This window comes from Corvus cornix, chromosome 2 (genome assembly GCF_000738735.6).
Source record: "Corvus cornix cornix isolate S_Up_H32 chromosome 2, ASM73873v5, whole genome shotgun sequence".
Taxonomy (NCBI): Eukaryota; Metazoa; Chordata; class Aves; order Passeriformes; family Corvidae; genus Corvus; species Corvus cornix.
Window position 1 is genome coordinate 67,404,984 of NC_046333.1, and position 13,892 is coordinate 67,418,875.

The window sequence follows — 13,892 nt, forward strand, 5'->3', positions numbered from 1 at the left end:
TGTCAGGCATTGCTGCTGGCAGGCTGAGGGCAGGGGGCTCAGGCAGCTCGCAGGAAGGGTGAATGGCTGTCCCTGCCTGTGCAAGCAGGCTGGGCGCAGCAGCCATGGGCTTGCCAGATCCCGCAGGAGACACCTGCCCAAGGCTGTTCGGTGCCATGCCGGGCAGGAGGCCCAGCGGATCCAAAGCTCCCACCCACTTGGACCCTGGGGGCAGCGCCAGCTCTGGGGTCCTGCCTGGCCGACCAGGCCTCCCTCACAGTTGGGACCCCATGTCAGCCGCCAGGGCCATCAGCTCTGACCCAAACAATGTGGCAGCAGGGCCTGTCTCCAGCTCCTCACAGCCCTGCCCTACAGGAGATGCCTGGGGCTGGCATAGTCGTGGGCAGACCCCCACGAGCTATGTTAGTCCTGCTGGCAGGGCTGTCCTGATCTCTACGCAGGACTCTCACCGGCCTGTGGGTTACAGCAGCCACAGTAGTCTCAGATTGCCTGCCTGGAGAGGAAGGAAGCTCCACTGAGACAGGGCACCCATTTTGTTTCATGGCCAGGGGAGGAGGAGTTTCCCCTGTTAAAACCAGGGTAATCTTGGGGTATGTTAGGAGGCAGTTCCCTGGCTGGCTGCTGGCTGCCGGACTGGGGCCCAGGAGTGCGGTCGGCTCCCCAGGGCAGTGGCTGCAACAGCTCGGGGCATCTCCAGGGTCCTGCAGATATTTTGTGCCTGTGTGTGGCTGGCTGCTGGAGTCGGGCCATGGCCGAGGAGTTCTTTGGGCGTGTCTGTCACTTGAAATCACTGGCATCATGTTGTGCTTCAAGTCTCTGACTTGAGCTTAAGCCCTTGCTGCCTCAGTGTTGGCAACGCGAGCAGATGAGTGAGTTGCTCTCAGTGATGGGAGCGGGGTGCCTGTTGGCTTGCCAGGCCGGTTTTATTTCCACTCTAAGCCATATGCTTGCTGAGAGGCTTCACCTTTGGATCAGTGGGATGGAGAGGAGCTGCCAGTGAAACTGTGCCTCCTGCTGAAGCATGCTCAGCAAGGGGCAGAGCCCTGCCTCTCCTCCCCAGGCAGATGCTGCTGCTTGCTCTCAGGATGCTCTGCTGATAGAGTGCTCTGAGTATGCTCCACCTTCAGTGGCCAGGTCACTCACCTGAGGACCAGGTGACATAAAGCAATGGAGATTGTACCTATGTGGCAGGGTCAGCTTTTATTCCTCCTTGCAAAACAAATAACGTCACAGTCACAAGTATCTCAGCTCAAGTCGCAAGTATCCCAGCTCAAGTGTTTTGGGGCTTTCCCCCTCCTCCCCTTTCTATTTTCATTGCTGGAAGCCAAGGGCAGCCCATGGGATGAATATTTCACTCCAGACTTCCATTCAGCTGTTAAGTCAGGATGTTTGCCAGAAATGCGGTTCTTTCTTATATCTCCAGGATAATAGCTGGGTAGGATGGTGGATGGCTCATTCAGGATGAGACATTACAACACTTTTATTCCTGGCATAGGATGGCATGTGGCTGTACTGCCTGTGGGTAGGTGCTTGGCTGACAATGCTTCTTTAAGGAGATTTTTTTTAAAGTAAATACCTTTTCTCTTGTTTTGCCCAGTGAGTTCTGCAGGCTGGGTCATCCTGTATCAGAAAGGGATCCACCAATGCCTGCGTTAGATACCTGCTGCCCTCTAATGGCTGTCGGTCCCTGTGAGCTTTGGAACAGCACGGGTTTTGTGCATTCAATGAAAGAAATCTGCTTAGCTCAGAGCTTTTTCCAGTGTTTTTATAGCATGGGACAAATCTCTGGAGAGAAAGTGTGGCGAGATCTCTTCACTACTCTTCATGGTTTAATGTGCCTCTTCCCTGCACTTGGTGCAAGCCCCATCATTTGCTCCTTGCTTCTGCCACATCCCATCCTGCTTTGATTCCTGTTAGGGAAATACTTGCCTTTCCTAACAGCTTTAGATGTGATTTAGAGGGTGGACAAAGAATAGCAACAGCAGATCCCTTGAATTCCATCAGCTTTCTGCAGACCACAGGCGACCTGGTCAGAGAGACACTGCTCTGGACTTGCCCAAACACTTGGACAGAGTTCAGACAGCTCTATTTGTGAAAAGTTCTTCTGTGGTAACGAAGACACATAGTGTCAACTTCTGCTTGCTTTCTACCAGACCTGTAATAATGTCTGCTCTGTTTGGAGAAAATTATCTGTGCCCTGCCTGCCTTGTTGACTTAGAGGGATTACGTTTCTTGGGAAGTGGGACCATGCAGTTCCCTGCTGAATAGCTTGCTGCTGCTTATCAGCGGGCAAGGTACAGCATGTTGTTCCCTTGGGAGCATTCCCTGAATGAACACAGGCTCCCTGAAAAGCCTGGTACTCACTGAGTGTTGTAGAGTTCTGGTTTTTTCCCCAGAACCAAAATCTTTAAGACTGTTTGGAGGTACGCTGATGTATTGGAGCAGCACAGGGGAAGCAGTAAGATAGCTGGAAGGAATTTTGCAGATGAGTTAATGATCAGTGGAGTTTAAAGAATGGTACCGACACAGCCTGCATCTCTTTGCCAAGGAATCTAGCATCCTACTGAGGACTGGAGTCCATAAGCAACAGGGGAGAATGAAAGATGAATTGCAGTTAAGCAGACAAACAGGCACTCTGAGAACACTTGGAAAAAAGTTCCGGGAGCTGGGGCCTGACTTTGTTCACAGCTTTCTCTCTTGACTTAACTACTTTTGCTAATTTTTGGTAACAATCTCGGTGAGAACACAGGATCACAACTGTTGTTCCACCACAGTTAACCAGCTGCAGTGAAAGTTTAATGAAAACAGCAAGGATACAATCTTTGATATTCCCTCTTCTATTCAGCCTGGAAAGTACAGTTTCAGTGCTCTATTTATAAAATGTATTTTAAATCTGGGTTCATACATTTTGGAAGGTGGAGGGGGGTGGTGTGGAGAAAGCCTGGCTTCATTCAAATCAGTGGGAGTTTTGCCATGATTTGCAGGGGCCAGAATTTCATCCTTGTTTATATAGTTTTGCAGCCAGGCTGAAGAACTATTAGGATGCCTGGGCCAGAAAAAGAAATCTTGAATCTTGACACTGCTGCGAACAGTTGGGGTAAGAATGCTGGGAAAGTCCCAAGGAAATTGAACTGGCATAGAAGTCATGTTTAGCTGGCCGTGTTTTGGATGCTTTTGTTGTGCTCTCCATCTCCTTTCTCGCTGCCTGAACTGTGAATGATGAGCTGCAGACCAACCTGATCTGCAGATGGCTGCAGTTCTGACACGTAGCCATCTGCAATGCCTTCACCGGCAGGGGAATGCCGGGTAGCATTTTAAGATCAGATAATAGGCTGGTGCAAGACAACCAGAAGTCTGAACATACTTAGTAAGCAATGTTCCTGACTAATGTAGGCAGCAGTCTGTTTAATAGCAATCCGCACTTGGTAGCCAAAGTGCTATGGGATGTGCTTGGATCAGGTTTGGGCATGCACCAAGTTAAAAAACTCCTCTGTTAAATGGGTTGCTTTTCCTAAGCTGCCATTACAGGTCAGTGCAACACACTGAACTAGGAGCCATGTGTGAAAGGATTTCTAGGTCACATCTCTGTTGCTGAGCATTTGCACCCGTGGGGTTTTCAGGTGGTCTTTCTATATCTAGTAGCACTCATCAGCTTCTAAATTCCTCAGTCTGTGTCTGCACAGCAAAGAACATGTGCAGCTGTTCATTTCACTTGACAAATCCTACACTTCATATTCCAGAATCACAATGAACATACTTAAAATTTCTATTTTGGGTACAACAGTGAAACCAGGAAGTTGCAGTGTAATTTTTACCTCAGAAGCTGCACTGATTTTAAAAATGGCAACATCTGTGCAGCTTCCTTTGTTAAAAAACTGGGATTCAAGGTGCCTTACAAACTAACATGAACATCCACACACATCTGCAACACTCCAAAGCAGTTGTAGGATTTTAAACTCATTTATTTTCTCAGGTACCTGCAAGGGCTATTCTGCATTGTTAAAAGAGACAAACATTAAGGTAGAGCATTGAGCTAAAAATAAGTCACTCAGTCCAAGCGTCCACATAAGGCTGTGCTCTGCTCCATAGCTTATCTGCTCACAGTGGCTTCAGAGGGACTACATTGAAGAATGCAAGAAAAAAATTTGGTCCCAGACTCTGATCTCAGATCCTCCTGTAGGCCACAGAAAAGTGTAAAGTAATGCTGTCCCTTCTTGAATTTCCCTCAGAAGTACAAGGATCTGGTGAAGTATGGACTAATCCTGGGCCCAAACGTGATGGCTGAAGAGTTGCTGGACTGGATCCTACAGGCCTTGTACAAAACAAAACAAAATAAAACAAAACAAAACAGACTAACCCAACAGTCCTGCTGACACAGATTGGATTTTTGCCTGAGGGAGACCTACTAGCTTTGACACTTGGTGAGTGAAAAGTGAAATTATTGGGGTGAGTTTCCCATTTTCTTCAAATAAAGGTGGCAAAACTCTCACCAAAAGCAACTCTCCACACAGAACCAGTTTGAGTTCCTTTTCTAGGCAGAACTCACCAGAGAGAATTTTGTTGAATCTCACTGATATGCTGGTAGCTGTAATGAGCTGGACATAAGAGTAAAGGGACAGCCCACAAGCCTTCCCTTTCCCCTACCAGTGAAAAAGGGATGGGTGAGATTTCCCTGCTGTTGTTCAGCTGCTGGTTAACAGAAGAAGCTGTTCTCTATTCGGGCTTGTGCTGGTTGAGCAGCCCTGTCTGCAGCTGTATCGTGTTACACACTGTTATGCAACTCCATCCTCCTTGCAAACAATGACAGGAGCAACCTAAATCATGAAACATAAAGACTATAATTAAAGAGGGGAAAGTGCTTATTTGGCATTCGGGTACCCACAGCCAATTCAGATTAGCTGAACTAGCAAATCACTTGGCACAAGCTTAATGAGAATAACATTTGCACTGGACTAAATGATGGCTGTTTTACCCCACTGCTGGCCAAGATGGTGGTGTAACCTGAGTGATGCTGCCATGGCTTAGGCAGTACTCTCTCTTCTTAACAGGCAGTGACATTTAAACCACAAAAAGGAAGAGCCTTTGCAGTCAAAGGCTCTGCCTCAGGTTCTGAAACTATTAGCACCCAGAGGAGCTCTGGCCCAGGATGATGCTTCAGGTCTGTTTCTTATGATTGGAAGTTTGCAGGTGTACAAATCTGACAGTATCTGCTCAGACTGTGCCCTGCATTTCCCTGCTGGGATTACCCTCCTCATGCTGGTTGGGGGGTTTATGCATCTGCACAGCTTGTATCTGCAGTTGGCTGTGAAAAGTGGAAGCTCCCAGCTAGGAACTCTGAAACTAAAGAGAGTGTGCAACAGTGCAAAGCCTCTGAAAACTTTGGAAAGTGCTTCTGAACCCTCTGCTTCATCCCTCCCTCCCACCTCTTACAGAAAAAAAGACCCACAGTTTTTAAGATCTGATATTTCTTTCAGAGTTTTCTTGCTGGAGGTCTTCCTTGGGGAACCCAGATTAGTAGCTTATGGAGGCATTAAAAGAACAGCAGCTGTTGAATGTTAAACAAAGAGAGATTTTAATCCAACTGATTGCTAGATATTAGAATTAAATAAGAATTAATTAAGAATAAAGGCCCTGCTTCCCTTTTAGCTTGCAGCTTTTATGCTGGTGAACATCTCCAAGAAATGCTGTTGAGTTTTCTGATTTGTGCTGCAGTCATCATGACTCCAAAAGTTCTAAGCAAGCTGAATAAAAAGGTGAATGTTTTCATGTTGCTGCCTTTGGGACTGTGAAACTACATGCCTGCTGGATCTTCAGTTGACCCTAGAGATATCTAGCGGGCGGAGGAAAAGAGCTTAAGTTTAAAATATAAAATATGGGGAAGATGAATCAGCACAATTTTGATGCTGTTGGCTCCACCCATCAGTTTTAATCATGCATCTTCCCCTTTTTCCTGCCATCATCATTCTCTGCACATAGTTAGGATTATTTTACTGATCACTGAATGCCAGAAAGAATGCAAGTTACACTGTCTCCGTATCAGTGACACCTATATCTTACAAATTTATATTGGATATGAAGATAATCACCTGTGACTTTGGGCAAGTAGGTCAACAGTTTATGGAGAGTTCTGCAAAATACTGATGACAAGACACTGCACCATCTCTACCACTGGTTGCATAGTGAACACTTTCTTGTTCCACAGCCACCTGAAACCCTGTATTATCCCTTCCCACAACCATCCCATCACAGCCAGAAGCTTATCTATCTGAAGAGTCAGGCAGCTCTTCAAATGGGAAAATGTTGCATGATATTGAATAACAGCTCTATTTCTTAATATGTATACATTTTTCACAGTTAATCTCTCATTCCTTTGCTTCAGTCTCTAGGAGGATAAGGCATCTATCTTCATCTTGAAAATAGCTCTGTGTTGCCCAGACAGTTAGTTAAATTTGAGATGCAACAGGTTATTCCCCAAAGGCATCTTAAAGTCTAGGGTCTCAGTTTGCCAGGAGAGTGCAATATCACATTTTAGTGACTGACATATGAGACATCATTTCTGCCAACACAACAAGACAGTTCTTGAGCCCGGGTGTACCCATACCCCAGTCTCAAGTCAGAGGCCCACATTCAGACATGCTTCCTAACCTCCTCCAGGTTTTAGGCCCTCATTTGTTTGTACGTCCTGGGATGGGAACCTCAGCAGCTCTGGGCCAGCTGAACTCTGCTTTTGCTTTGCTTTTCTATAGACTTTGGGTGCAAAACATGATGATTTTACATGCTAACAAGTTCTTAATTTCACCCATATTTATATTCCTCCTCCGCTGAGCTGAACTCCCAGCAAGTGGTTCATGTTTCTGAATGTATAGCAGGTGACCAGTCTTACATGCTGATAGAGAGGAGCTTATTTACAGCTGGGGTCATTTCCAAGCTGTAAGACCTAACAGAGCCTAGGCAGCACCATCTGTGGATGCAGGGGGGAATTTGCAAAGTGGAGCTGATGGAGTTCATTCAGCACTCCCTTGCCTTAAGGACTGACCCCTGACTGATTTGGCCTCACTAGCAGTTGTTACTTTCCCTTTAGGAAGGATGGAAGTGGGAGAAGAGGTAGCTAGAAGCGTTATTCCTAGTTCAGGTTCCTGCCTTCTCCTTCATGGAGAGATAAACTGATCTGATACTCCATCTGCAGGAGCTTTTCTGGTTCTAAAGGTACTGTTGCCAGATAATTTTTAAAGAGGTGTGTTGTTTATTTTTAGTTCTTTAAACATGGGCTTAAGTTCATCGATAACTATCTTTTTTATACATATATCTTTTTAAAAGCTGCTTTGGGAATACTTGCACCTAGGTTGATGCTGACTGTCAGAACTTGGCTCTTTGAGATGCTGCAAGGAGCACAGGGAGAAACAGCTGTCTAGGGACTGCAAAAGAAAGGCTCTTTAGCAGCCTGTGGTGTCACCCCTGCTAAGATGTCCATGTTTCTCCTGGGAAAACTGTTTTCATGGATCATGGTGCCTTGTTGAATGGAGGACCAGTTGGGTGTTTGTAATTTTTTCAGAAGTCATGTATTTATACCTTTAGATTTTGACATCGAACACCTGATAACTTAAGAAGGTAGAACTGTGTGTTATGTTGGTATATTCTTCTTTTCCTTCCAAGTCCTTCCTTCCTCTAGACTGTCACTATGTTTTCTACTTTAACTCTGTAATGCCAAAAGCCAGCTGGGTGGATTTTTCTCTTTTTCAGCGTTTAGTGATTCTAGTCAAATACAAAGAGTTAATCTCTTCTACATATGTTAAAACAAAGGTTCACTTCTGGCTCAAGTGCTGCGTTGTTGAAGCCTGTTCTTTCTTTACTCTCTTTACTTTTTGGAATCAAATTTATGGTTGCATCTCTACAGAGTACGAAAGTCTCTTTTTATTATTATTTTAAGTAAAAAATATAACTGCCGTGGTGTCCCACTTCCTGGATGACATTGGCAACTTTACTTGTGGCTACTGACATTTCAAGAGAACCATCTTATACAGGCAGTCTGTGTTTGGCTAAATTTAGCAAGTCATGGATCAAGTGGCAAGTATGTTCCACCCTGAAACCTATTTTTGGGAGGAACTCGGCATAGGCACCAAGAGGTTAAAAAGCTGTGTGGGGGAGAAGAAGAAAAAAAAAAAAGACAAGAAGCAAAATATTTTGCAAGAATCGTTGCTATGTTCTGAGCTTCAGCTCTTGAACACTGTGGCTCTGAATCACGTTCACTGGGGAAACAGCTGCAGCTGTTTAAGATGCTACTGCTCCTCAGCTGTTTGTTACTTTCCATTTGCAGGCTGGGGGCTGTACACAAACCTTCCTCAGCAGTTTAGACTTAATGTTACCCTTTCTAACATAAAACAGATAAGACGCAGGCGTGTATCCCTTTCCTCCAGCATCACCGGGGAGTGCAGCAGCCCCTGCAAGAGAGCTGGGGTGGGCATGGGTAGTGTAAGCAGCCCCAGCAAGTTTCTGTGATGGGTTGGAAGGGCTGTGTTTATGTGTGCTGTGTGCCTGAGAGTCCTGACCATGCTCTGCTGTCTCTGATCATGAAGTATGTTTCTACATATTCGGTTGTGACCAGGTTAGTTAAAAGTGTTTTGGAAAATTGACTTGACTAAATCACAGAGAAACCACGGTGTGGACATGCTGGTCTGTAATTAATTGATGAGCTCAGTGCTAACCCGATAAAAACCTGTTGTCAGCTCATAGAAGTGCATTCGTATGGGTTGGTGCGTGTTTATTCCAGCAGTTCAAACCCTGTTTTGATTCAATGGCTTCTAGACACTGTTTATTCCCTCCTATAGAAGTGTATATTAGCCAAAAGGATTTGCAACGCTGTCCTAGAACAGAGGTGTAGCGCTGTGTGCCCATTCTCTCCCGAGTGCCAGGGCTGCCCCGGGATGGAAGATGCAAAGCAGACTGCCTCCCTGGGAGCCCTGCCAGCGGCTGACTCAAGGTGAAGGATCTTGGAGACTGGCTGTGATGGGCGAGAGCCACGCCCGGTCTGGTTCAGCAGCACACCTGGTGCTGTTCGCTTCAGCAGGGATTGGGAGAGGCGCTGGTGTTTGCTGGCACAGCCCCCTGACACCGTGCCTGTGGCTGACCCCGGCTGCAGCCGAACCAGCCCTGTGCACTGACAAAGCTTTGAGGTCTCGCACTGCCCCAGCCTGTGCGGGTGGGGAGCTGGCACAGCCCCTCTCCCTCCCTGCTGGAGGATAGAGATGGATGAAACTAGTCTGGGAGCAGGTGAGTCATGGGCTGGCTCCTTGCTTTCCCTTGGGGCAGCCTCTTGCTTGAGGATCCAGAGGCATGTCAGCGACAGGAAAGGGACAGTTAGTTTCTAGTGGGGATGCTGGGCTGGCAGTCAGGAAGTGTAGGAGATTCCCAGCTGTGCTACTGGCTTCAGCTTCTCCTGGAAACAAAACAGAGATAATAATTACTGTGTCATGGATTTCAGGCTCTGGAATATTGAACATAACTTTAGGGAGTATTCATGGGCCTATCACTTTTGTGTTTTTATTAGCAGCACTGGCACTTAAAATGTCAATAATCTGGGTATCTAACAGACTCTTCATAATGTAGCTGTTCGCTTTTTCCTTTACTGAGCCCAGTCAACAGGCAAAATAGTTCAGGGTCTTCTGAGTCAGCTGTTAGTGCAGTGTGAGGGCAAGCATGATTAAATTTTTTTTAAAAAAGTTCTGTAACACAGGAAAAAGAAGACGGAGTTCCCTTTTTTGTTAAAATGCACAAAACAAGTCCTTATTATATCTTAACACGGAGGTTTTGACCAGCCTAAAAGGCATTGTGGTAATGAAGAAACTAATGCAGTAAGTACTTTTAGTGCCCAAGTGTTCAGAAGTGTTTCAGAGCAATTCTTTCCTAAGCATTCAGTACTCTTCTTTTTCACAAAAGTCATGAGAGCACATGGTACTCAGCCTTGAAAACATCTTGATCTCTGCAAAACCAGATAAGGCCATGTTTATTTTGTATTCCTAGAGCTGGGATGGGGGGAGAAAACCCATCCCATACCTGAAAGGAAGCACCCCTAATTTCTCCCCTTCATGGGAAAAGATCAAGTATTTCTCAAGCTAAAAGCATCTCCCCTGTAAAAGACCAGAAACCCAATTTCATAATGATGCTTTTATTAGCAGCCTTAGAATCCCAACAAAAGAAGACAGAATTAAACCTCATGTAAACATCTCTTGGCCTTATTTAAGGCAACACAGGTTGGGGGTACAATTTTCAGATCAGGCTCATCCTCCTCTGTTTTCACTTTGGTGAAAGTGAGTAGAAGGGGCCATTTCAGCCCTTTCCTTTCATGAAGGATGCAGCAGTGTTAAAGAGCAGAAAGAAATACTTGAAGACTGATTGGAAAGAGAAGGAATTTAATTCCCACTGTAATTGGGGATCTTTTCTATCGATTTCAGCAAGGGCTGCTGCAGACACAAATAGACTGAGGTCAAACTGCAAACAGACTAAGCCTCACTGAAACTGGTGGTGGGGGGAGAATCTGCACACACTGCTACACTCACCCACCCTCTCCCCTTTAGTGGCAGGAGTAGGAAAGGGTTAAGACCCCTAATGCTACCTGAAGGTGGAAATACTGGAACCCCTCCTGCACACACGATGGGCAGGAGGGGCTTCAGCTGGCTATTGACTTTTCAAGTGTGAAAGGATTGAGGAGGGAAAAATGATGGTGTTCTTGTAATGATCGAGGAAGTCTGTCCTAATGGCTAGCTGCTACTGAACACAGTTTCCAGCTCTCCCCTTTCCCGTGCTCCTCCTTCCTGACAATGAAGTGAGCTGCCTAAGAAGACACAAACCCAGTATCCTTCATCTTCCCCAACAGTGATTTCCTTTTTATCCTTTTTTTCTCCCTTTTCCCCCTTTTCCTTTTTTTTTCTTTTTTAAACTTCCTCCCCCCTTCCCCCCCCATCTTTCCCTTTTTCTCTCTTTTCCTTTTTCTCTTTTTTTTTTTTTTTTTCCCCTGAAGTAGGATCAGCTTGCCATCAGTGGGATGGCAGGGATGGTCGTGCTGGGATGAGGGAGAAGCTCAGCTGCAGACAGGGGTTTGCAAGGATGTAAGAGCCAGTGATCTGAGGGTGATTCTCAGGAAACAAAATCTGCTGAGTCTTGGGTTGGCAGCTGAAGCTGTTAATGAAGGGGCTGTGTATCTGCTGCAGAGGCTGAGCAGATCTATTAATGCCTGGTACTGTCAGGTTTGCTAGCATACCAGCCTGTTACTGGAGGTGGCTTGGGAGCAGTGTATGCTGTGCTCAGCTGTCCACTGTGCAGGGCAGTAATTTCTGGCACTGAAAGGGTCGGTGGCCCACAACTGGCAGTGTCCTTGAGTCCTGCAGCAGGAATAGCCAGGGCCACTGTCAAAGTCTGAAGAGGCTTTTAGACAGAGTTTAAATGAATTTCATTTGAAATTCATGTTGAATTTCTGACATGAGAATGTGAACAAATACATCGCTTGTTTGATCTCTCCTGTGTTCATCGTAGGGGGGAGAAAAAAGGAGTTTGTGCGTTCTTTGCAAGGAATGGAGGGAACACCTCATTCAGCTACCAAATCTGCCTGTAATGGAAACTTACCACTCCTTACATTTTTGGCTGGCTGCTGAGGTCAGAAGGGGTAACAGTAGTACTGTGCTGGGGTTAGTGTTGCTCTAGCTCTGCGGAGGAAGATTTGTCTTGCCAATGTAGGCTGAAATAATCTCTTACTGTGGACACAAATGATACTTCAGCCATTAGCACTTCAGTGATAAATATCTCCTTATGCAGTGAAGTCCTAGAAAAGTTGCTTTGATAAAGATCAAGATGATTGTTTAACTGGAAACTTCCCATTTTCAAGGCACTTAGACTGTGTTGGTGTATGACACTAGATTTGCTCTGGCAAGTCAGGTCCCAGTGGGGCAATTTCTAAGGCTTGTGGCTTGGTCCTTGTTGCCTGTTTAGAGAGCCCTTCAAAGCAGACAGTGGGCCACTCTTAAATGCTGGTCCTGGCAGTGTTCTTGCAGCTGAGGCACTGGAGCCCCATCTGTGTTTCATGATGTTTTTTTCTGTATCAGGAGGCCCTTCAAAGCAGGCAGTGGGCTACTCTTAAATGCTGGTCCTGGCAGTGCTCTTGCAGCTGAGGCACTGGAGCCCCATCTGTGTTTCATGATGGTCTTTTCTGTATCAGGAGGCCAGGTGTGAGCTCTCTCAGTGGGAGAGGAGAGGCTGCCAGGCCCTCAGGAAAGCTGGCAATTGGCTTGGTTTCCAGAAGAATCAGTGTTTGTGGGTAGTTTCTATAATGAATCCCAGGAGCTCTTGGAAAATGATTTTCTCTGGTACCACCAGCTCAGGATCATCCGTCTGATGGCCTTGATGGAAAGCAGGGTGGGCACAGGCTTGTCTGAGCGCCTACAACAAGGGCAGTGTTTCTGAGAGGTGTTGAGCTGTCTGCATGTACACAGGTTGGTTCTTCCACCTGTATATGATGTTCAGGAAAGGTGAGGTGTGCAGTACTCACGTGGCAAGAATAACCTGTGGCTGTCTAGCCAGCAACTGGGGCACCGCTGTCCCAGTGTACCAAGCTTGCAAAGCCTTACTTGCTGGTAGTTTCTGCAGTTGTGGTAGAGAAGGGCCAAGTTTCAGGGAGGAAAAAAGTGGCCATGAGAACTTTTAACTCACTAAAAAAAGACACAGGCACTGCAATCTTTGCTATGACTCATGTGGGCTGTTACTTGAAAAAGGCAGGCTGAGCAGTTGTGGACCTCCTTACTCAAGGGAGCAGCACTCATTCGTGAACTCTCTGAAGCCCTGAAAGTAGAAATGGTGTAGGTGAGCAGTTCCCATGCTGAGCCTCCGACCACTGATTTCCCTCCAGCCACAGCCAGATGCAGCTTAGGGAGAGCCAGCAGGTCACGGCTGGCTAGTTACTTCCCACCTGTTGCTTCCACTGCTGCTAAACAAGTTTGAGAAGCAAAAATCCGGCAAATATGTTCTCACTGTCGTCTTTCTCTTAAAAACAGATGATGAAACAGTTGCAGGAATATCAGTAATTCCTGGATGGTGGGGCTTTTCACTGTAGTGAGTGTTGCTGATGGGGGGGCGATGTCTATGAAGAAAGCTGATGTCTGCCTTATCAAAGTGTGAGTAGAGATAATTTCAGGATATTTTGACGATGTTTTTCCCACTTGGAACTTTATTACAGATTCACAGAGAGTCAAAGCACTGCTGTGAATTGCAGCAGCTTGTTCAGCCACCTCCCTTCAGTGAACAAGCCATGCTCCCGTGGGGCCCTGCTGGGACATGAAAGTGCCGACATGCATTCTGGAAAACCTTGCGGCATCGCTGCCTCCTCCCTGGGGATTAGGGACTTGTTGAGTCCTATGAGGAAAGACTGTCCCCCCAGCTCAGCAAATCGTGGTACAAACTGCTGAGGGGGGTAGGTCAGTGCTGTTTCACTGTCCAGCAGCCCTGGCACTGGGCAGAGGAGCCTGGCTGTCCCCGGCCACCGCTGCTGTTTGCTCAGGGAGCAGGAGTTGGGCGATAACGTGTCCCTCGAGATAAAGCGCTTTTGTTGTTTGCCTGCTGGGTCAGAGCTCGGTAGGTGTTCTGCATTGCTGTGCGTTAAGGGTGTAGGCCGCTTAAAAGAAATTTAAAAAGGGACTTTGAATGGGCTGGGTCAAGGTGTCAGAGGGTTAAACCAGAACAGTTCCGGCACTTGCTAGAGGGAGAAAGTTGTATAACATCACCTTACACCGAGTAAACCTCTTCCTCTCGGCCGGCCAGCCCTTTATGCGAGAGGAAAACAGCCGTGACATCATAAAGCCATCGCCTGTTTAACGAGCTCTTTTTTTTTTTTTTTCTGCCGAGTTTTTGCT

The 13,892-nt window shown here is 46.5% G+C and overlaps 1 long non-coding RNA gene across 1 annotated transcript in view; it reads left to right on the forward strand.

Moving 5' to 3' along the window:
• The first annotated feature begins 9,075 nt into the window (after positions 1-9,075).
• LOC120409680 overlaps positions 9,076-13,892 on the forward strand; it is a 70,694-nt gene continuing 65,877 nt past the window's right edge. The window contains exon 1 of the long non-coding RNA XR_005601426.1: positions 9,076-9,267. This is a non-coding gene — a long non-coding RNA (uncharacterized LOC120409680). The remainder of the gene's footprint in view (positions 9,268-13,892) is intronic.